This window comes from Lissotriton helveticus, chromosome 9 (genome assembly GCF_964261635.1).
Source record: "Lissotriton helveticus chromosome 9, aLisHel1.1, whole genome shotgun sequence".
NCBI classification, from domain to species: Eukaryota; Metazoa; Chordata; class Amphibia; order Caudata; family Salamandridae; genus Lissotriton; species Lissotriton helveticus.
Window position 1 is genome coordinate 700,480,262 of NC_136070.1, and position 26,968 is coordinate 700,507,229.

Consider the following 26,968-nt stretch of genomic DNA (forward strand, 5'->3'; position numbering starts at 1 on the left):
TTACACGCCAATTTTCGCAACAGAAATAATAAATTACAAAATACATTATAGAAAACTAGGCAGCTGATAGTATATCATAAAAATACAAATACAAATTCAGATTCTAGGAGAATATATTACTTATAAAGTGCAATGTGCATAGTGCAATATATTGATAGTAGAAGAGACTAACAGTACCTTCCAAAATTATTTTTAAAAAAAAAAGAGGAAGAAGTTGAAAATCAATAACTAGCATTCAAACACTCTCCAGTATTTATCATATTTTCTAACGGCCCTTGACCTCAGTGCATATTTTTTTTCCCTTCCCTGATTCCTAGATATTTATGCCTTCCATGCATTCAGAGTTGGTACTTTATCTGTTTTCCAAAGTTGCAGAATAAGAGATTTTGCTACCAGTGATGCTATGAACAAGGACTCGTCATAGGGAGTGAAACTAGGTGAACAACCAAAGACTGAAGTTAATTCATTAAATGTGATTGTGACATCGATTATATTACTGAGGTATTTTCCTATGTCTTTCCAGAGTTCCTGTATTTTGGTACACTCCCAAATTATGTGTTTCCAGGTACCCTTTTCTTCACAGCGGAAGCACTTATCCTCCATTTGAGGATATATATTATGGAGGAACGAGGGTGTTCTATAGATTAACCATTTGCTGTAGAATTGCATTCGCTTAAAATTAGCACCTCGGAAATTGGACGTGTTAAATTTATTAACTTTATCCCAGTTTATTTTATTAATCTCAATATCTTCCCTCTTTCTCCACCTGTCTCTAGCCTTAATATATAATACGACTGAGTTATCTTCATTGAGATTTTTTATCCAAGTGCTAATCTTCCTCTGCGTCGCACTATTTAGCGCTTCAGTTATATGTATTTTATGAAATACGTTACCTATATCTAACTCTCTTAGTTCGGCATGGAGGCTGATAAAGGACCATTTCAGGATTGTATTTGAATGCTGGATCTCGCTTTCAATTTCCTCCCAAGATTTCCATCTATTCCCTAGTAGAAAATCCTCAATTTTTTCAAAGCCGTTATCCTTCCAGAGTCTCACAATGTTTTCATCCAGGGTACCCATCTCTCCTATATTTAAATTCATTAAGCTATTTGAACTATTTGGTCTAAAAATATCATAGTATTTCAGGAGCTGGGTTTTATGCTTAAGTAGCCACAGTATAGACTTATAGCGTGCCTTCTTTGGGTATTTCGTGATTCTTACTGGGTCATTGATTTTAAGTTCAATCAACATCTTCCTCATAAAAAAATTATCTGCTTGGTGATCTTCTGTGAATAAAAAACTAAAACTATGATGTGCAAAGGTAGCATAATAATAATCTCTAATATTTGGAAGCGACAACCCTCCCTGCATGGTCGGGAGGTTCAAAGTGCTGAGTGCTAATCACGGAGTATTATTTGCCCATAAAAAGGAAGAAAACATAGCATCCACTTTCTTAAAAAATGAAACCTGAATTGCACAAGGAGCTGCACTAAAAAGGAAGTTAAAAAGTGGTAGGATAGACATGCGAATTAGGCCGGCACGACCCATTATTGATAACGGCAATTGGTTCCAGCGATCTAATTGCGAGCCATCCCTTTTTAATAGAGGTATATAATTTAGCGGATAAAGATCTTCCAAGTTTTCTGAAATAAAAATTCCCAAATATCTCTTAGGGAGAGTATTATATATCTGCCTATAATCTATTAATAAAGTGTGTACTGTGCAATTACATAAAAAGATTTCCGTTTTATTTGTATTTATCTTATAGCCTTCCAGTTTTTGGAAATCAGAGAAGATTTTTTAAATTTCCACTTGATTGGTAGGCTTTGAGTTTAGAAAAAGAACAATGTCATCGGCATAGAGTTTTATATTCGTCATTCCGACTACTGGTACTGTGCCGGACAATTTTATGTTGTAATGTTTGTACTTTTATGATATGCAAATATCGAATAAAGTATAAAGTATAAGTATAATATTACCAATCTATTGTAATTATGTATATAAGTGTTGAATAATGTACATATGGCAAATTTGTAAATATTGTCCATATACTTTTGAAAAAGTGTCAGAAACAGCTGCATATGTCAGAAACCGGGAAGCAGTGGATATTTGAGTTACCATACATGAATGGACATATGGAATTATACCTATGCGATGTGAATAAGATATGTTTGTATGCATCTTATGAGAAAAAATTATAAAATATTTGGTTCTTTAATAATAATCTCTTGAGTGTTATGGAATTTTGTTCACTGCTGTGACAAATTAGAAATTTTAAAAAACAGGAAAGGCTCTCAGCACGTGCACTGTTGTACACACGGGATGACAAAGCTGCACTGTCCTGGGTGCGGATATATTTAAAAAAGACATCAGGGTTGATACCTGTATGGGACGCAGAGCGCTTTGACGTAACAGTGTGCTGCTGTGAATTGACAATAACGTCATAATTCATGACGCTGAGCAGGGCTATATAGGCAGGCGTATGACTGATAAGACTGTTAGTCGGACATTACTGCCAAGATGATAACAGGATTCCTAGGGCCTGGCCCTCGCTGACGAGGAACTAAACTCTCTGGGCATGGGACCCGGGCCTGTGGATTTCACAGGCAGAAGAGGATTCTGCTGATAGGCGTCTGCTTTCTGACCTTGATGTGCCTGGGGTCCGTGCTCTACCTGTTCAAGAACTTACAGGAGAAAGTGCAGAGCTCCGTGAACCTGCTCCTGGAGTTCAAGCAGCAGCAGGAGACGCTCTTTGCGCAACTGGAAGTGATGTATGAGCAGCAGCCAGGCTGGAGCAGTCCCTCCAGAAGGAGCGTGCGGAGCACAAAAAGACCATGGACGATTTTGAAGTATTTAAATCAGAAGCTCAAGAAGACCTGAGCAAAGAGAAGGAAGACGCCATGAACCACTACGTCACCCTCCCCTCTCACCACAAGATCCTGAAGAACCAGCATGAAGGAGTGAAGAAGCAGCTCCTGGACTTGCATGAGCTGTATTAACTCTCTAAAGCTGGAAAACCGGCAAGCGTTGGAGAGTCACAACCAGAAATATGCACAGCTGCAGCGGGAGAATGAGGAACACGTGGGGATGCTGCTGGCTATGACATCGAAACTAATGGAAGAAAGTATGGTTCTTAGGAATGCACATGAAGAGCTCAGCTCTCAGCTGCTTAGTGCGCAGGAGCAGCTGAATCCGATGCGCCGGATGAATTAAGCTTTTCAGAGGATACCAAGCTTCAAGCTGTTCACAGCCCTGAAGCACCAGCAATTCAAGTCATAGGCCCCAGATAATAAGCGTTTCCGAGCCTTTAAAGCTGAATTGCAGCGTATTCGCGAACAGACTGGCCTACAAGCAAATACTCTGGAGACACCGACATACTCTGGGAAGAAAATCCCAGAAGGTGCTGCCCAGGAGCATCTGAGTCAGATGCACCAGCTGAATGAAGCTCTTCAGAGGATACCAAGCTTCAAACTGTTCACAGCCCTGCAGCACCAGCATTTTCAGTCACAAGACCCAGATAATAAGCGTTCCCGAGCCTTTAAAGATAAATTGCAGCATATTCGCGAAAAGACTGACCTACAAGCGAATACTCTGGAGACGCCGACAGACTCTGGGAAGAAAACCCCAGAAGGTGCTGTCCAGACTGCAGAATCTCACCGAAAATTATTGGTACTCCGGACAGGGTCTCTTGAAGTTCTGCCACAGCCAGCCTTGCCTCTGTGACTAGCGAAGGATGGAGATGGCAGTGCCCTGCGTTTCTAGAGGACGATGGATAGCATCCAGGCTGGAGACGAGATGCTGAAAGAATTAAAGACCATAAACATCACCATCAGAAACAGCACCATCTACTATGATGAATTTGGGAACATGAATGTTGGATTTGACAATCTGACCTGGACGGTGGACAAGAATGTGATGCCTCTAAGCACTGTTGGGGAGTACACAGGAAATCTGACCCTTGATGCTGATCAGATTCAGTAGCACACAAGAGCCAGCTAGCAATCTTTGATAGCCTTATACTCCAGTGTGTGTGAAAGAGAGAGGGACTGTGCAAGCTCTCAATCAAAGGGGCCAAATTAGGAATTTAACGAATATTGGATTCCACTCCATTCTTGTAAGCCAGGTACTGAAAGCAATATTACTATCTCCCTTGCTGAAGACAATAGGGGAACATCTCTTATTCCTGGCCACTCAGAGGAGACTAATGGAAGCCAGGCTACCCTTCTCCATTCAAAGAGAATCCACTTACACTCTGTCAATTAGAGTCTTTCAAATGCTAAATCAGCCCTCAGTAAAGAATAATTATACATGAACTCAGTTTGTGGAATCTCACACATCAATTTATCCTGATACTGTGCCTGAAACTGTGTAATAAAACATCAGAAATAAAAAAAACAAAAAAAAACGGTGCTATTAAAGGTGGATTTCTGTAAAATTAGTCCAAAGGGTCATTGTAGCTACATACACTACAAAATACAACTATGTTGCCATTAACTAAAAAATATACCGACAAGAAAGAGAAAACTCTTGGTAAATATTGTTTGGGTGAGAAGGCAAGTGATTAAACCTAAGGGCATACGCATCCTTCAGTCATGTACTAACAGGGGCAGACCTATACTGATGGACAATATTTCTATTATTAACCAGCTCATCAGAAGATGGAGCCAGATAGCAATGGAAAATGGTGGTGTTTATGTTTTGGTGGAAGGAAGCCTATGTTTTGCTGTGAATTTGGGATTTGTTTGACTGCCCCTTTATAATTATGGAAATTTCGGCTTTAACAGCCATAGATGCTAATGCATTTTTTGGATGGTAATGCTGATGGAGGTTTTGTATGAATCTCAATGTACCCCAGTCACGGGAGGTTCATGACACATCAATTTGTTGCCAAGGTCTGTAGTAGAAACAGGTATTTCTGCCTACAAGCGTTATTCGATATGGTGTGGCTGCTGTCAGAAAGTTGTCACAGTCTTCAGGAAGCTTCATGATTTTTGCCTTTATTGCTAGTTTTTCAACAGCTGGTGGTGGGGGGTGGTCTGTATCGCGGAATATATTGTTGACAGATCTCTTGACAGGTCTGTTGATGTAGTTGGTAAAGTTAGTATCTGGATCCATTTTTATAATGAAACTGGTTACTTTCTCTACTACACCGAAAGGGAACGGTTTAACGCTAATGTAGTAAACCTAATGATTGTACTGTGTTGGTGTCTTTTTTTATGAATTGGTGCGTCTCATCATCACGTTTGTCAAATAAAGATTCTCCATCATATGACATGCCTAATATTCAGTTTTGTACCTCAGGTTGAAAAGATGTTGCTCTCAGCCACCCTTGCCTTCATAATACCACTGCGCCCAATTGTCTACACCCAGTGGTTGCAACATCCAAGCAGTATCAATAATGGTAGATATTATTTCTCCTTCATGTAGAATGGCTTTGACTTTAGATATGTTATGGTCCATCAACAAAACTAATGATGCAATGTCACACCACATTTGCATATTGCTAAGGTGTCCGATGTTCTAATCAATGTTGCAGCCGCTGCTGAAAAGCTTTGACCTATATTATCAAGTCTTCTTCCTTCTCTGTCCAGTGGAGAACAGGGTGACATTGGTGTGCTAGATCCTTTTGCAGCTTACATTCCCATGGAATCTCCGCATGAGTATACAAAAAGGTACAAAGGTGTGTCATCTGGGGATTTATATTTTATCTGAAGATACTATTGGCAGGTTTTTCATTTCTTTAAGACCTTCAGACCAGCTATGACCAATTGTTAGTATTGCTCATACCATTTTTCTTGCAGGTTGTTTGAAATCATAAAAGAAACAATCCATTTCTTTAGTTGGGACTGGAATGTCAAATATTTTAGTTGCTCATTCAATCAAGCTATGGAAGTCACCTAGATCATCTGAAGTCTGATGAAGTTGGGGCTATATCTCTTTCAACAGGTACTATATATTGGTTTCATTCAGGGCTGGTTTCATCTGTCGAACAGGACGGAAGTTCTCCTTGTTGGTGGTAAGTATAGACACTGTCAGGATGATCTGATTGTAATATGTGGGATATTGTTGGAGACTGTATCAGTGTAGCTAATCTGAGTTGGTCAATCAAAGGTGCAATGGATTGGATTTGTGGTGCCACAGCAGAGTGTGAAACTTGCGGATTAATTGGTTTCTTTTGTGCCTGGGGTGCAGGTACAGGAAAGTGTTTGGAGTAATTTGTCAATATCAACCGCAGGTCTTCAACTAGGTGTAACAGTACCTATATCATAGGTTGGGCGCAGAAATGAGAGACATCTTCATACGGCATATCCCTGTATTGCCATTCTTGTTCCTGGTGTTCTTGGAATGACTGAAAAGAAACTCTGAATGTAGGAAGTTCAGACTCTCTTTTATAAAGATATTCAGGCTAAGCCTCTTCATTACCGTCGTCATGTGGGACCTTGTATTTCACATTTATTTGGCCATGACTAAATGCTGGCACAAATCATCCATCTTCACAGTCTTCAGAGTCGAAAAGGTGCTGTGGAAGATTTGTGGACACCTTACTCTGAGAAGTACGCTCTGGTACTAAATGAGCTGGGGCACCTCTTTCTTAAATCGGGATAACTTTGTGTTCTTGCTGGTTCAGTCTTCGACAATGTTGTTGTTGGTGGTACAGTCGAAGAGGTGATTGTCATTAATAGTAAAGTCGATGATGCAGTCGTCGACAAAGTCGGAGTTGTCTTTGCAGGTGCTGTTGACACCATAGAGCAGTGTCTATGTAGGAATTTGTCTTCTTTTTTCTACAGCGATGATCCTGTTGACGACATTGTCACTGATGGTCCTGAAAATGAACGTCTCAACTATAATGTACCTTTCCCAACACCATAGGTATTTCTACCATTGTTTTGGCGGCTCTGACACTGGCTTGGATCAGGATTTGCTAATTAGTCTTCTCTCCTCAGATAAAGATTATCAACGCTTGCTTTCTTTTGAACCTCTTTTGGAGGTTCTGAGGAAATAGATGGAAATTTGTCAGACCTCGAAGATTCAGGGTGTCTCTCCACAGAACATGCCCTCTTGTGATGTTTTTGAGTTTTTTTTAGAATTATAGTCATCAAAAGTCTGCCCTTTCTTTCAGAGTTTTAGTTAAAAAAGTACAGTACATTTTAAATTACTTGAATTTATGATTAGGATAAAGGCAATAAATGCACTCTTTGTTAGGGCCCTCAGAGTGAAGTCTCTTTTCGCCACTGGTGCCACGAGGCCTAAAAATACAGAGGGGCATATTATCAAGGGGGTTTATCTCTGCTTTTTTGGCTTTAAAAGCCAAGAAAGCGGAGATAAAATTATCTCCCTATTACCTAGCTGTCGCTAACACCAGTTAGCGACAGCTAGTAGGAGATAGCGACCATCTTGGGCCCTACTTTGCATGTCAGTGATATTTATCACTAATGACATGCAAAGTGGGCGTGCCAAGATGTAAGCGACTGGAAACAGTCGCTAACATCGCTATCTCCTATTACCAACTTATGGAGATATTCGCGCTAAACGCGAATATCTCCAAAAGCTAACACCTGCCCTGAGCAGTTCTTAGACATGTTATCCAATGGGAGGTGGATAACATGGCTAAGAGCATTAGCTCGATAATGCATGAATATCACGGACTTTTCAGCGATATTCATGCATTGCTGCCGATTTTTATCGCATTTGCGATAAACCTTGGTAATACCAAGGTTTATTTGCGATAAAAATCGCCGCAGCTCAGCGGTACATTTTTGTCTCTAAACAAGCAATAGCGATAATTATTGCTATTGCTTGGTAATATGCCCCAGAGTTTTTTTAGATGCTTCAGATGTTTTATGATTTATTGCTAGATGCTAAATTTTATTGTTGGATGCCAAATCCACAGAGGTGTGTAGCTTCTTTACTAAACAGAAACAAGTAAGGGTTCAAAATTTTACTTATTTTAGAGAAATTGAACAAAGCTAAGTGCACTACCTTCACACACAACATGCATTAGAAATCTGAAGGATAGTGGCCTTCAGGCTGATTGCCTCTGACTGATTAACGTTAAGTTCTTTTTAAAAGCTGTGACTAGGCTACCAAAGAGACTTTGTTATAAGACTATGTTTTACATCGAACTGCTGTTTTGATGTTACAGGGAAACTCCCAGCGCAGTGACTGGAATGATTCGAAGATCTGAATCTATGTAAAAATCAAATTTTGGATAAAGAGGAAATATTTATAAACAATCATAAAATAGCAAAATTACACTGTGAGTGAGTTGCCGGAGTCCAGTGTGATAATGGTAATACACCCTAATCAAGACGTTACTTCCTCTGCACGCATCTTCCAAAGTCATCAGTTATTTCAAAATGTAAAAACTAGTCTTGGAACATGGGGGCATATTATCAAGGGATTAATCTCTGCTTTTTTGGCTTTAAAATCCAAGAAAGCAGAGATAAAATTATCTCCCTATCAGCAACAGGGTGCTAACACGCAAATTCGCATGTTAGCACCCTTTTTCTCTACGTTTCTCCTTGCATCTCTAATGAGATGCAAAGGGGGCGTTCCAGAGAAAAATAATAGGAGAATTGTTGTTAAGCAACATTTCTCCTATTATCAAGGATATCGCTAACCCTGTTAGTGATAAAAAAAAAGCAGCGCTAACCGCCGTTAGCGCTGCTTTTTTTACACCTGGTGTTTTCCTGCCTTAGCCATGATATCCTATGGAAGGTGGATATCATGGCCAAGTTTGTGAGCCCCTATCATCAAGCTAACGCCAAACTATGAGAGATTATCATTGGTTTTCCAGCGATAATCTCTCATTTGGCAGTTAGAGAGAGGATTTTTATCGCTTTTGAGATAAACTTTGATAATAGCAAGTTATCTCAGCGATAATTTCCGGTGATGCTTAGCGTTAAAAAATTAGTGCTAAGCCTCATTAGCGATAAATATCGCTAATCGTTGGTAATCTGCCCCATAATTTCCTCCTGTGGAATACATTCAGAATGTTTAATTGTCGCCAAAATAATACAGGATTTCGTCACTTGCGTTCCAGACTTAAGAAAAACATGTTTCCCATCTTTTGCTTAGGATACTTGTTCATTACTGCCCTACACATACATGTTCCCTACATTTTTAGCTGTATTCCACTGATTTGTACAGCAAGTATAGCAAGGAACTGCCAAGACACTAGAAAACACCACCCCCACTCTGTCTAGCTACCTAGATATTTGCCAAGGGACATGGGCATAAAAACATTAAAAATCACAGAACGTTTGCTAAAACAGAGCTGAGGAAGGTTTTACATTGTAGATGACAGAGGGGCTCAGGCGTCTTGTAAAGCAGGTATGCTGGGGGGAGCTTTCAATCATGTCTATTTTCCTTGATTCGCCTTTGCACGCAGTAGGCTCTGAAACAACCCATACTTCACTCACTTCCTTTAAATCATTGGCGGAAATCCACCAACTAGTGTTCCAGATAACCCTGTAGTAGCATACTTCTGTGTAACAACGATTATTCAGAAATTCCCTTTCGGATTATTACTGGCCAATCCAAATATTCTAAAGCTACAAGTAGCAGGTTAGATCCTCTCCTATAAACGGTGCCCTGTTCTACTCTATTTATATTGCTTCCGTGAGCATCATTTTTATTCCTCCCATGGGCCCAGGCAGCTCAGTTGGTCCTTTGCCGCCACTGTCCACTCCCTGTTGCTCAAGGCGCGTCCTCAGAGGCGCAGCGGAAGGGGCTCAGAAGGGCCAGGCGTGCAATGGAAAGGCTCTCAAAAACAATAATAGGGCAACCCAATATTCCCAAGGAACTGGGTATAATCAATAACACAACAAAAATTGTTCCTTAAGGAATCACTTCACGTTTTTTAAAATTTCAAATTTGTCACAGCAGTGAACAAAATTCCATAGCACTCAAGAGATTATTATCAAAGAACCAAATATTTTATAGTTTTTTCTCATAAGATACATAAAAACATATCTTATTCACATCGCATAGGTATAAATCCAAATGTCCATTCATGTATGGCAACTCAAATATCCACTGCTTCCCGGTTTCTGACATGTGCAGTGGTTTCTGACACTTTTTCAAAAGTATATGGACAATATTTACAAATTTGTCATATATACTTTATTCAACACTTATATACATAATTACAATACATTGATTGGTATTATTATACATAAAAAAGTGTCATAGCGTTGACGCTTCGGTCTCACACACTGTTATTCTTCAAGACCTTCATCAGGACATGTGTTGCACCATGAATCTAGCATAAAACAACATATACATGATCAGCAACATATTTATAAACAATCCCTTGAGTACATAAATATGTATTGTCTGCCCTCACCAAACCAGGTGATCTAAAGTGTATATTTACAGTGTATATTTACACAACTGCCAAACACCCTCAACTCCCAAGTGTGCAAAAACGTCTATGAACACCTATACACCTCTAGTCAAATTCCATAAATCATGCAGCACATTACATAGTTGTGACATGCACACGCAACTTGAATCTGTATATAAGCCTAAATAATCACAACAACGACCGGTAACTAAAACCTTAACCGTCTTGTCCTAAAAAGAAACCACAGCCAATCATAAACAACTAATTTAACCACAAGAACCTGGTATTCTACATCATACACAATAGTGCATCTATCTTACCTTCTGCCTCTTTATGTTAAAGGTCTATGAATAAAATGAATACATAGGCTCATCAATTCTGATATTCTCTGATATTATCAGGATCTTAACATTTAATATCCACATATACAAAACAAATCAAACTGTACTCACATACACAGATGGCACTATAATCTGCCCGTGTATAATCTATAGAGGAAACACAAACATAATGTAGTTAGGTCAACATAATGTTAAATCGTAGCACTCTTAATCCTTTATCTCTCATGTTATTAGTTGAAACTCACTTTTAGGAAGGTTGTCTTAATTGATCATTACTCGCTTGTCTCATCAGTCTAGTTTTTGCCGGCGTCTTCCTGACTCTCTATGACCAACAGCCAGGCTGGAGCAGTCTCTCCAGAAGGAGCGTGCGGAGCACAAACAGATCAAGGACGATTTTGAAGTATTTAAATAAGAAGCTCAAGAAGCCCTGAGCAAAGAGAAGGAAGACACCATGAACCACTTTGTTGCCCTCCCCTCTCACCACAAGATCCTGAAGAACCAGCATTAAGAAGTGAAGAAGCAGCTCCTGGACTTGCATGAGCAGTATTAACTCTCTAAAGCTGGAAAACCGGCAAACGTTGGAGAGCCACAAACAGAAATATGCACAGCTCCAGCGGGAGAATGAGGAACACGTGGGGATGCTGCTGGCTATGATATCGAAACTAATGGAAGAAAGTATGGTTCTTAGGAATGCACATGAAGAGCTCAGCTCTCAGCTGCTTAGTGCGCAGGAGCAGCTGAATCCGATGCGCCGGATGAATGAAGCTCTTCAGAGGATATCAAGCTTCAAGCTGTTCACAGCCCTGAAGCACCAGCAATTCCAGTCACAGGCCCCAGATAATAAGCGTTTCCGAGCCTTTAAAGCTGAATTGCAGCTTATTCGCGAACAGACTGGCCTACAAGCAAATACTCTGGAGACACCGACATACTCTGGGAAGAAAACCCAAGAAAGTGCTGCCCAGGAGCATCTGAATCAGATGCACCAGCTGAATGAAGCTCTTCAGAGGATACCAAGCTTCAAGCTGTTCACAGCCCTGAAGCACCAGCATTTTCAGTCACAGGCCCCAGATAATAAGCGTTCCCGAGCCTTTAAAGATGAATTGCAGCATATTCGCGAAAAGTCTGACCTACAAGCGAATACTCTGGAGACGCCGACAGACTCTGGGAAGAAAACCCCAGAAGGTGCTGTCCAGACTGCAGAATCTCACCAAAAATTATTGGTACCCCGGACAGGGTCTCTTGAAGTTCAGCCACAGCCAGATGCTGAAAGAATTATAGAACATAAACTTCACCATCAGATCATCTGGCAGATTTGTAAATATTGTCCATATACTTTTGAAACAGTGTCAGAAATCACTGCACATGTCAGAAACCGGGAAGCAGTGGATATTTGAGTTGCCATACTTGAATGGACATATGGATTCATACCTGTGCGATGTGAATAAGATGTGTTTTTATGTATCTTATCAGAAAAAACTATAAAATATTTGGTTCTTTGACAATATTCTCTTGAGTGTTATGGAATTTTGTTCACTGATGTGACAAATTTGAAATTTTAAAAAACGTGAAGTGATTCCTTAAGGAACATTTTTTGTTGTGTTATTGATTATACCCAGTTCCTTGGGAATATTGGGTTGCCCTATTATTGTTTTTGAGAGCCTTTCCTGTGCGCACCTGGCCCTTCAGAGCCCCTTCCGCTGCGCCTGTGAGGATGCGCCTTGAGCAACAGGGAGTGGACAGTGGCACTGAGGGACCAACCGAGCTGCCTGGGCCCCTGGAAGGAATAAAAATGATGCTCACAGAAGCAATATAAATAGAGTAGTACAGTGCACCGTTTATAGGAGATGATCTAACCTGCTACTTGTAGCTTTAGAATATTTGGATTGACCAGTAATAATCCGAGAGGGAATTTCTGAAAAATCTTTGTTACACAGAAGTATGCACTTGGAGCTTCGTAGATTCTTAAATTTTTTATTTTCATGATTGCTACTACAGGGTTATCTGGAATACTAGTTGGTGGATTTCCGCCAATGATTTAAAGGAACTGAGTGGAGTATGGTCTGTTCCAGAGCCTAGTGCGTGCCAAAGCGAATCAAGGAAAATAGCCATGATTGAAAGCTCCCAGCCCCCCACCCGTCCAGCATACCTGCTTTACAATACGCCTGAGCTGTGACAAATTTGAAATTTTAAAAAACAGGAAAGGCTCTCAGCACGTGCAGTGATGTACACACGGGATGACAAAGCTGCACTGTCCTGGGTGCGGACATATTTAAAGTAGACATCAGGGTTGATACCTGTATGGGAAGCAAAGTGCTTTGACGCAACAGTGTGCCGCTGTGAATTCACAATAACGTCATAATTCATGATGCTGAACAGGGATATATAGGCAGGTGTATGACTGGTATGGCTGTTAGTCGGACATTACTTGCAAGATGATAACGGGAGTCCGAGGGCCCGGCCCTCGCTGACGAGTAACCAAACTCTCTGGGCATGGGACCCGGGGCCTGCGGATTTCGCAGGCAGAAGAATATTCTGCAGATAGGCGTCTGGATGCTGACCTTGATGTGACTGAGGTCCGTGCTCTACCTGTTCAAGCACTTACAAGAGAAAGTGCAGAGCTCCGTGAACCTGCTCCTGGAGATCAAGCCGCAGCAGGAGACGCTCTTTGCGCAGCTGGAAGTGATGTATGAGCAGCGGCCAGGCTGGAGCAGTACCTCCAGAAGGAGCGTGCGGAGCACAAAAAGACCAAGGACGATTTTGAAGTATTTAAATCAGAAGCTCAAGAAGCCCTGAGCAAAGAGAAGGAAGACGCCATGAACCACTTCGTCGCCTTCCCCTCTCACCACAAGATCCTGAAGAAGCAGCATGAATAAGTGAAGAAGCAGCTCCTTGACTTACGTGAGCAGTATTAACTCTCTAAAGCTGGAAAACCGGCAAACGTTGGAGAGCCATAAACAGAAATATGCACAGCTCCAGCGGGAGAATGAGGAACACATGGGGATGCTGTTGGCTATGATATCGAAACTAATGGAAGAAAGTATGGTTCTTAGGAATGCACATGAAGAGCTCAGCTCTCTGCTGCTTAGTGCGCAGGAGCAGCTGAATCCGATGCGCTGGATGAATGAATCTCTTCAGAGGATACCAAGCTTCAAGCTGTTCACAGCCCTGAGGCAGCAGCAATTCCAGTCATAGGCCCCAGATAATAAGCGTTTCCGATCTTTTAAAGCTGAATTGCAGCTTATTCGCGAACAGACTGGCCTACAAGCAAATACTCTGGAGACACTGACATACTCTGGGAAGAAAACCCCAGAAGGTGCTGCCCAGGAGCATCTGAGTCAGATGCACCAGCTGAATGAAGCTCTTCAGAGGATACCAAGCTTCAAGCTGGTCACAGCCCTGAAGCACCAGCATTTTCAGTCACAGGCCCCAGATAAAAAGCGTTCCCGAGCCTTTAAAGATGAATTGCAGCGTATTCGTGAAAAGACTGACCTACAAGCGAATACTCTGGGACGCCGACAGACTCTGGGAAGAAAACCCCAGAAGGTGCTGTCCAGACTGCAGAATCTCACCGAAAATGATTGGTACCCCTGACAGGGTCTCTTGAAGTTCTGCCACAGCCAGCCTTGCCTCTGTGGCTAGCGAAGGATAGAGATGGCAGTGCCCTCCGTTTCTAGAGGACGATGGATAGCATCCAGGCTGGAGACCAGATGCTGAAAGAATTATAGAACATAAACTTCACCATCAGATCAAATGGCAAATTTGTAAATATTGTCCATATACTTTTGAAAAAGTGTCAGAAACCACTGCACATGTCAGAAACCGGGAAGCAGTGGATATTTGAGTTGCCATACATGAATGGACATATGGATTCATACCTATGCGATGTGAATAAGATGTGTTTTTACGTATCTTATGAGAAAAAACTATAAAATATTTGGTTCTTTGATAATAATCTCTTGAGTCTTATGGAATTTTGTTCACTGCTGTGACAAATTTGAAATTTAAAAAAAACGTGAAATGATTCCTTAAGGAACATTTCTTGTTGTGTTATTGATTACACCCAGTTCCTTGGGAATATTGGGTTGCCCTATTATTGTTTTTGAGAGCCTTTCCTGTGCGCACCTGGCCCTTCAAAGCCCCTTCCGCTGCGCCTGTGAGGATGCGCCTTGAGCAACAGGGAGTGGATAGTGGCGGCGAGGGACCAACTGAGCTGCCTGGGCCCATGGGAGGAATAAAAATTATGCTCACAGAAGCAATATAAATAGAGTAGAACAGGGCACCGTTTATAGGAGATGATCTAACCTGCTACTTGTAGCTTTAGAATATTTGGATTGACCAGTAATAATCCGAAAGGGAATTTCTGAATAATCTTTGTTACACAGAAGTATGCCCTTGGAGCTTCATAGATTCTTACATTTATTATTTTCATGATTGCTACTACAGGGTTATCTGGAACACTAGTTGGTGGATTTCCGCCAATGATTTAAAGGAACTCAATGAAGTATGGTCTGTTCCAGAGCCTACTGCGTGCCAAAGTGAATCAAGAAAAAGTAGCCATGATTGAAAGCTCACCCCCGTCCAGCATATCGGCTTTACAATACGCCTGAGCTGTGACAAATTTGAAATTTTAAAAAACAGGAAAGGCTCTCAGCACGTGCAGTGATGTACGCACGGGATGACAAAGCTGCACTGTCCTGGGTGCGGACATATTAAAAGTAGACATCAGGGTTGATACCTGTATGGATCGCAAAGCGCTTTGACGCAACAGTGTGCCGCTGTGAATTCACAATAACGTCATAATTCATGACGCTGAGCAGGGCTATATAGGCAGGCGTATGACTGGTAAGGGGAGACACTTGCTGTTTGCTGGCCGGAGGTGGGAGAGCCCTCTGCGTGCTGTTTTAGCCTTTGAAGACTGCTTTCTCTCTCTTGGAGACCTCGCGGTACCCGCTGCGCGGGTCCCGCTTCGCCCGTGTGCTTGGGCGGCTGCTTTGCTTTCCGGTTAATCACTCTCTGGAACTGGAGGCGGACAACAGGGCTGCGAGCGCCAGGTGAGGTACAGGGACTCCATTGCCCAGGAGTCCCTGCGCTGTCATCACCTGCACCTGGTCGCTCTCCCTGTTTGTCCCGCCCCTGAGCACCTCCTCTCTATAATAGGAGTGGGAAGAGCCGCTGCGCGGGAGCGCGCGGGAGCACGCCCGGGACAAGGGCGGGACCGTCTGTGGCCGTCCGGGGCCGAAGGAGGCCGGGCTGGGCCCACTCTCTTGGATTTCTTGGTTCGGGACTATTACCTTTTAGTTTATTTATTGACTTAGATCCCCCGGCAGAGTGGAACTCACTACGAACATCATGCCGTCCCCGGTAAGAGAGAGTACCCCATCGAAACCAGTTGTAGCCAAAAACCGGACTCTCGAAAAATACTTTACCCGGCAAGCAGGGGAGGGGGATAAAGAGTGTAACCTGTCCAGGTTAAGGGCCGAACGGAGACGCTCAATTGATAATATGAAAAACACCCTCCTGGGAGATCAAGTCCTTACACCCAGGGAAGAGCTGTCTAGAATTGATGATGTCCCATTATTATTGAGGGATTGTACTAATATCTCACCAGGGGCAGTTATTAGTTCAGCGCCAGGCAATAGCCCGAGTCCAATTAGGTCGAGAATTGATTTAGTGTCCCAACTTCCCCCGGCCCCTAAACCGAGGAAAGCTACATCTAAACCGTCTAACATTCAAGTAGTTTTTGGACCCCCCCCCAATAAGCGTAGGAGGAAATCTAAGGGTAACCAAGGAAAGAGTCAACCCAAGGTTTTACACTCAGACTTTGGCAAGTCCCTAAAAACCCCAATGCCGGTAGGAAAACCACCGGTGGTCTTAGACCCAAAACCCATTGTTAAGGATTCAGCTCCTGGTACGATAAAGGACACAGGAGCGGTTATTGCTAATATTCCCTTGTCTGTTGTCCCGCTTGGAAATGTAGAATTCCTGCTAAGGTCCCTGCTATTGCCGATCAGCGAGAGTATTAAAAAGATAGAGATCAGACTAACCATTCTGGAGGCGACATTAGGTAGTCTGAAAACTCAAGCTGGGCGACAGGGAGTGCAATCTGATCCCATTCTCCCTACCGTAGTGCCCCAATTGACGGCAAATAGTGTTGTCACTCCAGTCCCTTCACAAGCCGTGAATGTGGCTCCCTCACAACAACAACTCCAAAGACTAAAGCCTGTCACATTCAAACCTCCCCCTGCCAATATGCCCACCCAATCGCCAGGACCTGTACCCCCGGCACAGCCGGTAGGTAATACTATCCCAACCCCTTTAATGAAGCTCACCCTGAGACCACGCAGACCTAACTTACCTCCAGAGACTAACGCTTTTACGGTAGTCATGGCGGGTGTCCCCCCACTTGAGGAAGGGGAAAGGGAGGACTTTTGTGCCCTGAAAAGTAGGGTAATCAAGTGGTTAAATATAAACAGACCCCTTCCGACACATTTCAATAGTGAAATAATAATGGTAAGAAGGGTACCATGGGTGGGGAGAACACAAAAATCCATAAAAGGGGATTGTATACTAGTGAGTTTTAGGGATACAGGCACGGTGGAGTTTATATGTCAGGGTAAAAATAGCTCGAGGGAATCTACCATCCAGACCCTCCATGTGTCGTTCTTTTTCCCAATTAACCCGGGCCCATTTCAGCAACCCCAAACCCATGATACTTGGGAGAGGGTTGGGAGGAGGGGAAGACATCAGGCCTTACACCCCAGACCGATAGTTGGCCGACCAGAACAACCCTTTTATACTCATAACCAGTTCAACTGTTTGTATGGACTAGAGGGGGTCGACTGACATACAGATAATACCTCCCATGGCTGTATTAAAAAGGGCGACCCGGTAGAAACATGGGAGGAGCTAAGTTTAAAGGCTGTACAAACTTCGGCGATTGGCATGGGGGATTTAATGTGTGTTGAACCTGAGGCAACAGTTAAAAACAACATAGGAGGGGTACCTGAACAGGAAATTCAAGGGCCATTGTTGGAATTAAGATCAAGGGATCAGGAGGGAGTGGAACGGAGGGGAGCGGAGGTGAGACTTATCTCATGGAACATAGCCGGTATAGCGGGTAAATTTTACAACAAGGAATGGGCTGAGTACATTAGGAATTTAATATCATATGTGTACAGGAGACATGGGCGGTGGAGAATAACTATCACTTGCAGGGTTACAAGTGTTTTTTTGTTCCCGCGAGAAAGTCTAGTTTTGGGAGAGCTATGGGTGGCCTGTCTCTCTATGTAGATCTAGATCTTCCAGGCACTTGGTCCTTCCCAGATTGGTCCTCACACGGGATCCAGGCAGTTCGGTTTCATGGAAAGGGGCTACGGTTTTCTGTTTTTAATCTGTATAATACCGAGTCAGCAAATAACCTCACCCCGGTATTGACTGAACTCGAACAAAGGCTGGGACAAGAAATCGCATTTCAGAACAAGGGCCCATCCTATGGGTTGGTGGTGGTGGGGGATTTTAATTGTCATCTCTGTCCTGCATTAGTTAAAGTAAATACAGATTGGGAGCAATGCCCAATCCAGAAGGGGCCTCATTTTTCTCACTCACCTACCGGAGACGCTCTTAGGTCGCTCCGGCTGAAGTACGACCTAGAGCATACCATCAATATGATAGGCCCACAGCCGGACGGCACACTCCCACCAACCTTTAAAGGCAGGGGCTGTTCATCTATTATAGATTATATTTTGGTCTCGAGATCCCTGGTCAACAAAGTAATTAGTGCAGGGATAGATTGGAACAGCTTCAGTGATCATAACCCGCTTGTTTTAACGTTCACATATAGGGCGGGCCGAGGACCTAATGTCCACCACTTAATAGGGGAGAGGGTCACTGACCAAGGCAGGAGACTGAAGTGGTCTAGAATAGATGGGGCAAAATTTTATAAAAACTTGAGCAACATGGGTCTGCGGGTCATAAATGACTGCTTGGATCTGGAAGTACAGGGCGCAAGATTATTAGAAAAGTTTGAGCACATTGCAAATCTGATAGATGGGCTACTGAGGACCAATGTGCCCATACGTAACCTGGTTAATCCCCGGTGGTTTGACCAGAATTGCTCTAAAGCACTGAGGGAACTGAAATGCTCTCTTAAGTTAAAACCACGGGACCCACAAAAAATCAGGGCAAGCAGAGATAAATACAGAAAAGAGACCAAAAGGAGGAAACTCGCTTTGCAGGCAGATGCCTGGGCAGATCTGAGAGAGGCTGGGGAAAGAAGGGACCTAGCGGGGTTCTGGAGAATCATCAACAATCCGACCTTTTTAGAAAATGATTCTCCAGAAATAGGGACCAATATCCTACCGGAGCAGTGGGTTACCCACTTTAGGAGTCTGTACAACCATGATTCAGGTAACTTTGTAGAACTACCAGCAACTCAAAGCCATGCTCTACCGGCAGTGTTTACTCTTAAAGAGATCACTGTAGGGATGGAAAGCCTAACTAAGAATAAAGCCCCGGGTCCGGATGGAATTCCCCCTGACCTCTTTCTTAGTAATATAGACCTATGGGCCCCCTTGATGACTAGGGTCTTAAATGCCGCTATCTCCTGTGGTCTCCCCCCATCATGGTCCAAAGCGATTATTGTGCCAATTTTTAAAAAGGGCAATAAGGACGATCCTAGATGTTATCGGCCTATCTCCCTGATCGACGTCTCAGCCAAACTTTTGGGAAGGGCAATTTTGAACAGATTGTCAGAGTGGACCGAAGAGAATAACATCTTTTCGGATACCCAATACGGGTTCAGGGCAGGGAGGTCCACCAGCGATCAATGCCTGAACCTATATATGCTGACTGCCAAATACACTCTGGCCAGTGATGAGCCCATTTATATGGGATTCATGGACCTGGCAGCAGCATTCGATCACGTCAATAGAGGGAAGTTGTGGGACATGATGGCAGGTCTGGGGATCGAGAGCGGTCTAATTACTATTTTAAGAGAGCTACACACTGACACCACGGCTACAGTAAGATTTAACAGGGAGGGGGGATTGTCTGAGTCCTTTCCATGCAAAAGTGGAGTCAGACAGGGTTGTATCCTCGCCCCTTTTTTGTTCTCCCTTTATATTAATAATTTAGAACAATCTCTCTTGGGTCTAAAAGCAGATTCTCCAAGGGTTGGGTCGCGGCATATCCCTGTCCTGCTTTATGCAGATGACGCGGTCTTGCTTGCGCGTACACCCCGAAGTTTGCAAATTTTGATAGATGGGTTCGTCAACTTTATGAGTGATTTGGACCTATCCGTCAACTTAAGCAAGTCTTATGTGCTCCTGGCAGGCAAAAAACCCTCCTCTAAATCAGTTTATACAATAGGTACCCACCGCTTAGAGGAGGTTAAAACGTTCTCCTATCTTGGAGTAACCTTTGATGGTCTTCTCCAATTTAAGTCCCTGGTGAAAGAACGCTGCAATAAAATGATTGCCTCCAATGGGGCTATAGCTGGTTATGGCAGGAGGCTGGGCAGGTGGAGCCCGGAACAGATGATGATCCTGTACGACTCTGTAACATGTTCCAAAGTAAGCTACGGGGCAGAAGTCTGGGGCTTTGTGAATACGGCTAGAATTGAACAGGAAGAGAATAGACACATGAAATCCATCCTGAGGGTACCACCCAGTACTGTTGGATATATTGCTCATAGGGAGCTAGGGAGGCCACACCTGGTGGACTCATTAAAATTGAGGCCAATTGTGGCATGGTTAAAAATTTGGGCAAATCCAGACGCATATTTAACCAGAGAAATTCTACTGGACTGCCTGAGTAGGACTCATTGTATGCGTATCCCCTGGCTCAAATATGTGAGAAACACTCTTGAAGAGTTAGGGTTCGGAAATTTTTTCAGGAACCCCACAACCATCTTAGCACAGCACAAGAAACAAGTAGGGGAAATTTTCCTAGAGCGGAAAACCCAATGTCGTGCGGAGGTTGAAGGAGAGAAAAAGTCCGTGAGGGCTTACAACTTGATCAAGAGCGTGGAGGGTATGGAGCCCTATCTGTATCTTGTACATAATGCACAGGACAGATTCCTTATGTGTCGTTTTAGATTGAACTTACTTCCTTTTATGTTGGCCTTTCCACCAGGTTTTACTATGTCAATTGAGCAGAAGGGACCCTGCGGCTGCGACAATCGGTCTCCGCAGGACTCCCTTCATTTTATTTTGCTTTGCCCCTATTTTTCTATGCCCAGGCGTAGATTTTTAGTAGACATACTAAAAAAAGCCAAACTGGAACATGCCATGGATGCTTTAGTTTATTTGCAACAAGCTTCTGATCCGCTAACCTTATGTTGTATTATGAATTTTATTAAGGTGGCGGTTCGTTTAAGGATGACGAAGGGAGAGGAATGAACGACCTGGGATTTTATATCTTAAATTTATGGCCCTGTATGTTGGGATTTTTATTGTATTCATGTACAAGGATCTTGACAAAGATTTAATGCTTTTTTTAGCTGTGTATATATTTGTGTGTTTTTATGGTGTCATGATCTTGATTAAGATTTAATGTTTTTCTCATTTATGTATATATATGTGTGCTTTTATGGTGTTTTCTAAACACCGAATAAAGATTCTTGAAATGAAATGACTGGTAAGGTTGTTAGTCGGACATTACTTGCAAGATGATAACGGGAGTCCGAGGGCCTGGCCCTCGCTGACGAGGAACCAAACTCTCTGGGCATGGGATCCGGGGCCTGTGGATTTTGCAGGCAGAAGAATATTCTGCTGATAGGCGTCTGCATGCTGACCTTGATGTGCCTGAGGTCCGTGCTCTACCTGTTCAAGCACTTACAGGAGAAAGTGCAGAGCTCCGTGAACTTGCTCCTGGAGTTCAAGCCGCAGCAGGAGACGCTCATTGCACAGCTGGAAGTGATGTATGAGCTGCGGCCAGGCTGGAGCAGTACCTCCAGAAGGAGCGTGTGGAGCACAAAAAGACCAAGGACGATTTTGAAGTATTTAAATCAGAAGCTCAAGAAGCCCTGAGCAAAGAGAAGGAAGACGCCATGAACCACTTCCTCGACCTCCCCTCTCACCACAAGATCCTGAAGAACCAGCATGAAGAAGTGAAGAAGCAGCTCCTGGACTTGCATGAGCAGTATTAACTCTCTAAAGCTGGAAAACCGGCAAACGTTGGAGAGCCACAAACAGAAATATGCACAGCTTCAGCGGGAGAATGAGGAACACGTGGGGATGCTGCTGGCTATGATATCGAAACTAATGGAAGAAAGTATGGTTCTTAGGAATGCACATGAAGAGCTCAGCTCTCAGCTGCTTAGTGTGCAGGAGCAGCTGAATCCGATGTGCCGGATGAATGAAGCTCTTCAGAGGATACCAAGCTTCAAGCTGTTCACAGCCCTGAGGCACCAGAAATGCCAGTCACAGGCCCCAGATAATAAGTGTTTCCGAGCCTTTAAAGCTGAATTGCAGCTTATTCGCGAACAGACTGGCCTACAAGCAAATACTCTGGAGACACCGACATACTCTGGGAAGAAAACCCCAGAAGGTGCTGCCCAGGAGCATCTGAATCAGATGCACCAGCTGAATGAAGCTCTTCAGAGGATACCAAGCTTCAAGCTGTTCACAGCCCTGAAGCACCAGCGTTTTCAGTCACAGGCCCCAGATAATAAGCGTTCCCGAGCCTTTAAAGATGAATTGCAGCGTATTCACAAAAAGACTGACCTACAAGCGAATACTCTGGAGACGCTAACAGACTCTGGGAAGAAAACCCCAGAAGATGCTGTCCAGACTGCAGAATCCCACCGAAAATTATTGGTACCCCGGACAGGGTCTCTTGGAGTTCTGCCACAGCCAGCCTTGCCTCTGTGGCTAGCGAAGGATAGAGATGGCAGTGCCCTGCGTTTCTAGAGGATGGTGGTTAGCATCCAGACTGGAGACGAGATGCTGAAATAATTATAGAACATAAACTTCACCATCAGATCATATGGCAAATTTGTAAATATTGTCCATATACTTTTGAAAAAGTGTCAGAAACCACTGCACATGTCAGAAACCGGGAAGCAGTGGATATTTGAGTTGCCATACATGAATGGACATATGGATGCATACCTATGCGATGTGAATAAGATGTGTTTTTATGTATCTTATGAGAAAAAACTATAAAATATTTGGTTCTTTGATAATAATCTCTTGAGTGTTATGGAATTTTGTTCACTGCTGTGACAAATTTGAAATTTTAAAAAACGTGAAGTGATTCCTTAAGGAACATTTTTTGTTGTGTTATTGATTATACCCAGTTCCTTGGGAATATTGGGTTGCCCTATTATTGTTTTTGAGAGCCTTTCCTGTGCGCACTTGGCCCTTCAGAGCCCCTTCCGCTGCCCTGTGAGGATGCGCCTTGAGCAACAGGGAGTGGACAGTGGCGGCGAGGGACCAACTGAGCTGCCTGGCCCCATGGAAGGAATAAAAATGATGCTCACAGAAGCAATATAAATAGAGTAGAACAGGGCACCATTTATAGGAGATGATCTAACCTGCTACTTGTAGCTTTAGAATATTTGGATTGACCAGTAATAATCCGAAAGGGAATTTCTGAATAATCTTTGTTACACAAAAGTATGCACTTGGAGCTTCGTAGATTCTTACATTTATTATTTTCATGATTGCTACTACAGGGTTATCTGGAACACTAGTTGGTGGATTTCCGCCAATGATTTAAAGGAACTCAGTGAAGTATGGTCTGTTCCAGAGCCTACTGCGTGCCAAAGCGAATCAAGAAAAATAGCCATGATTGAAAGCTCCCCCCCGACAAGCATATCGGCTTTACAATACGCCTGAGCTGTGACAAATTTGAAATTTTAAAAAACAGGAAAGGCTCTCAGCACGTGCAGTGATGTACGCACGGGATGACAAAGCTGCACTGTCCTGGGTGCGGACATATTAAAAGTAGACATCAGGGTTGATACCTGTATGGATCGCAAAGTGCTTTGACGCAACAGTGTGCCGCTGTGAATTCACAATAACGTCACAATTCATGACGCTGAGCAGGGCTATATAGGCAGGCGTATGACTGGTAAGGCTGTTAGTCGGACATTACTTGCAAGATGATACCGGGAGTCCGAGGGCCCGGCCCTCGCTGACGAGGAACCAAACTCTCTGGGCATGGGACCCGGGGCCTGTGGATTTCGCAGGCAGAAGAATATTCTGCTGATAGGCGTCTGCATGCTCACCTTGATGTGCCTGAGGTCCGTGCTCTACCTGTTCAAGCACTTACAGGAGAAAGTGCAGAGCTCCGTGAACCTGCTCCTGGAGTTCAAGCCGCAGCAGGAGACGCTCTTTGCGCACCTGGAAGTGATGTATGAGCAGCGGCCAGGCTGGAGCAGTCCCTCCAGAAGGAGCGTGTGGAGCACAAAAAGACCAAGGACGATTTTGAAGTATTTAAATCAGAAGCTCAAGAAGCCCTGAGCAAAGAGAAGGAAGACGCCATGAACCACTTCGTCGCCCTCCCCTCTCACCACAAGATCCTGAAGAACCAGCATGAAGAAGTGAAGAAGCAGCTCCTGGACTTGCATGAGCAGTATTAACTCTCTAAAGCTGGAAAACCGGCAAACGTTGGAGAGCCACAAACAAAAATATGCACACCTTCAGCGGGAGAATGAGGAACACGTGGGGATGCTGCTGGCTATGATATCGAAAATAATGGAAGAAAGTATGGTTCTTAGGAAAGCACATGAAGAGCTCAGCTCTCAGCTGCTTAGTGCGCAGGAGCAGCTGAATCCGATGCGCCGGATGAATGAAGCTCTTCAGAGGATACCAAGCTTCAAGCTGTTCACAGCCGTGAGGTGCCAGCAATTCCAGTCACAGGCCCCAGCTAATAAGCGTTTCCGAGCCTTTAAAGCTGAATTGCAGCTGATTCGCGAACAGACTGGCCTACAAGCAAATACTCAGGAGACACCGACATACTCTGGGAAGAAAAACCCAGAAGGTGCTGCCCAGTAGTATCTGAATCAGATGCACCAGCTGAATGAAGCTCTTCAGAGGATACCAAGCGTCAAGCTGTTCACAGCCCTGAAGCACCAGCATTTTCAGTCACAGGACCCAGATAATAAGCGTTCCCGAGCCTTTAAAGATGAATTGCAGCGTATTCGCGAAAAGACTGACCTACAATCGAATACTCTGGAGACGCCGACAGACTCTGGGAAGAAAACCCCAGAAGGTGCTGTCCAGACTGCAGAATCTCACCGAAAATTATTGAAACCCCGGACAGGGTCTCTTGAAGTTCTGCCACAGCCAGCCTTGCCTCTGTGGCTAGCGAAGGATAGAGATGGCAGTGCCCTGCGTTTCTAGAGGACGGTGGATAGCATCCAGGCAGGAGACGAGATGCTGAAAGAATTATAGAACATAAACTTCACCATCAAATCATATGGCAAATTTGTAAATATTGTCCATATACTTTTGAAAAAGTGTCAGAAACCACTGCACATGTCAGAAACCTGGAAGCAGTGGGTATTTGAGTTGCCATACATGAATGGACATATGGATTCATACTTATGCGATGTGAATAAGATGTGTTTTTATGTATCTTATGAGAAAAAACTATAAAATATTTGGTTCTTTGATAATAATCTCTTGAGTGTTATGGAATTTTGTTCACTGCTGTTACAAATTTGAAATTTTAAAAAACGTGAAATGATTCCTTAAGGAACATTTTTTGTTGTGTTATTGATTATACCCAGTTCCTTGGGAATATTGGGTTGCCCTATTATTGTTTTTGAGAACCTTTCCTGTGCGCACCTGGCCCTTCAGAGCCCCTTCCGCTGCGCCTGTGAGGATGCGCCTTGAGCAACAGGGAGTGGACAGTGGCGGCGAGGGACCAACTGAGCTGCCTGGGCCCATGGGAGAAATAAAAATGATGCTCACAGAAGAAATATAAATAGAGTAGAACAGGGCACCATTTATAGGAGATGATCTAACCTGCTACTTGAAGCTTTAGAATATTTGGATTGACCAGTAATAATCCGAAAGGGAATTTCTGAATAATCTTTATTACACAGAAGTATGCACTTGGAGCTTCGTAGATTCTTACATTTATTATTTTCATGATTGCTACTATAGGGTTATCTGCAACACTAGATGGTGGATTTCCGCCAATGATTTAATGGAACTGAGTGAATAATGGTCTGTTCCAGAGCCTACTGCGTGCCAAAGCGAATCAAGGAAAATAGCCATGATTGAAAGCCCCCCCCCCGTCCAGCATACCTGCTTTACAAAACGCCTGAGCTGTGACAAATTTGAAATTTTAAAAAAGAAGGAAGGCTCTCAGCAAGTGCAGTGATGTACACACGGGATGACAAAGCTGCACTGTCCTTGGTGCGGACATATTTAAAGTAGACATCAGGATTGATACCTGTACGGGACTTAAAGCGCTTTGACGCAACAGTGTGCCACTGTGAATTCACAATAACGTCATAATTCATGACGCTGAGCAGGGCTATATAGGCAGGCGTATGACTGGTAAGACTGTTAGTCGGACATTACTTGCAAGATGATAACGGGAGTCCGAGGGCCTGGCCCTCGCTGACGAGGAACCAAACTCTCTAGGCATGGGACCCGGGGCCTGTGGATTTCGCAGGCAGAAGAATATTCTGCTGAGAGACGTGTACATGCTGACCTTGATGTGCCTGAGGTCCGTGCTCTACCTTTTCAAGCACTTACAGGAGAAAGTGCAGAGCTCCGTGAACCTGCTCCTTGAGTTCAAGCTGCAGCAGGAGACGCTCTTTGCACAGCTGGAAGTGATGTATGAGCAGCGGCCAGGCTGGAGCAGTCCCTCCAGAAGGAGCGTGCGGAGCACAAAAAGACCAAGGACAATTTTGAAGTATTTCAATCAGAAGCTCAAGAAGCCCTGAGCAAAGAGAAGGAAGACGCCATGAACCACTTCGTCGCCCTCCCCTCTCACCACAAGATCCTGAAGAACCAGCATTAAGAAGTGAAGAAGCAGCTCCTGGACTTGCATGAGCAGTATTAACTCTCTAAAACTGGAAAACTGGCAAACGTTGGATAGCCACAAACAGAAATATGCACAGCTCCAGCAGGAGAGAACGAGGAACACGTGGGGATGCTGCTGGCTATGATATCGAAACTAATGGAAGAAAGTATGGTTCTTAGGAATGCACATGAAGAGCTCAGCTCTCAGCTGCTTAGTGCGCAGGAGCAGCTGAATCCGATGCGCCGGATGAATGAAGCTCTTCAGAGGATTCCAAGCTTCAAGCTGTTCATAG

General features: G+C 43.6%; 1 pseudogene; it reads left to right on the plus strand.

Moving 5' to 3' along the window:
• The first annotated feature begins 23,852 nt into the window (after positions 1-23,852).
• Positions 23,853-24,689, plus strand: LOC144783249 (Golgi integral membrane protein 4-like; annotated as a pseudogene).
• Positions 24,690-26,968: the final 2,279 nt, after the last annotated feature.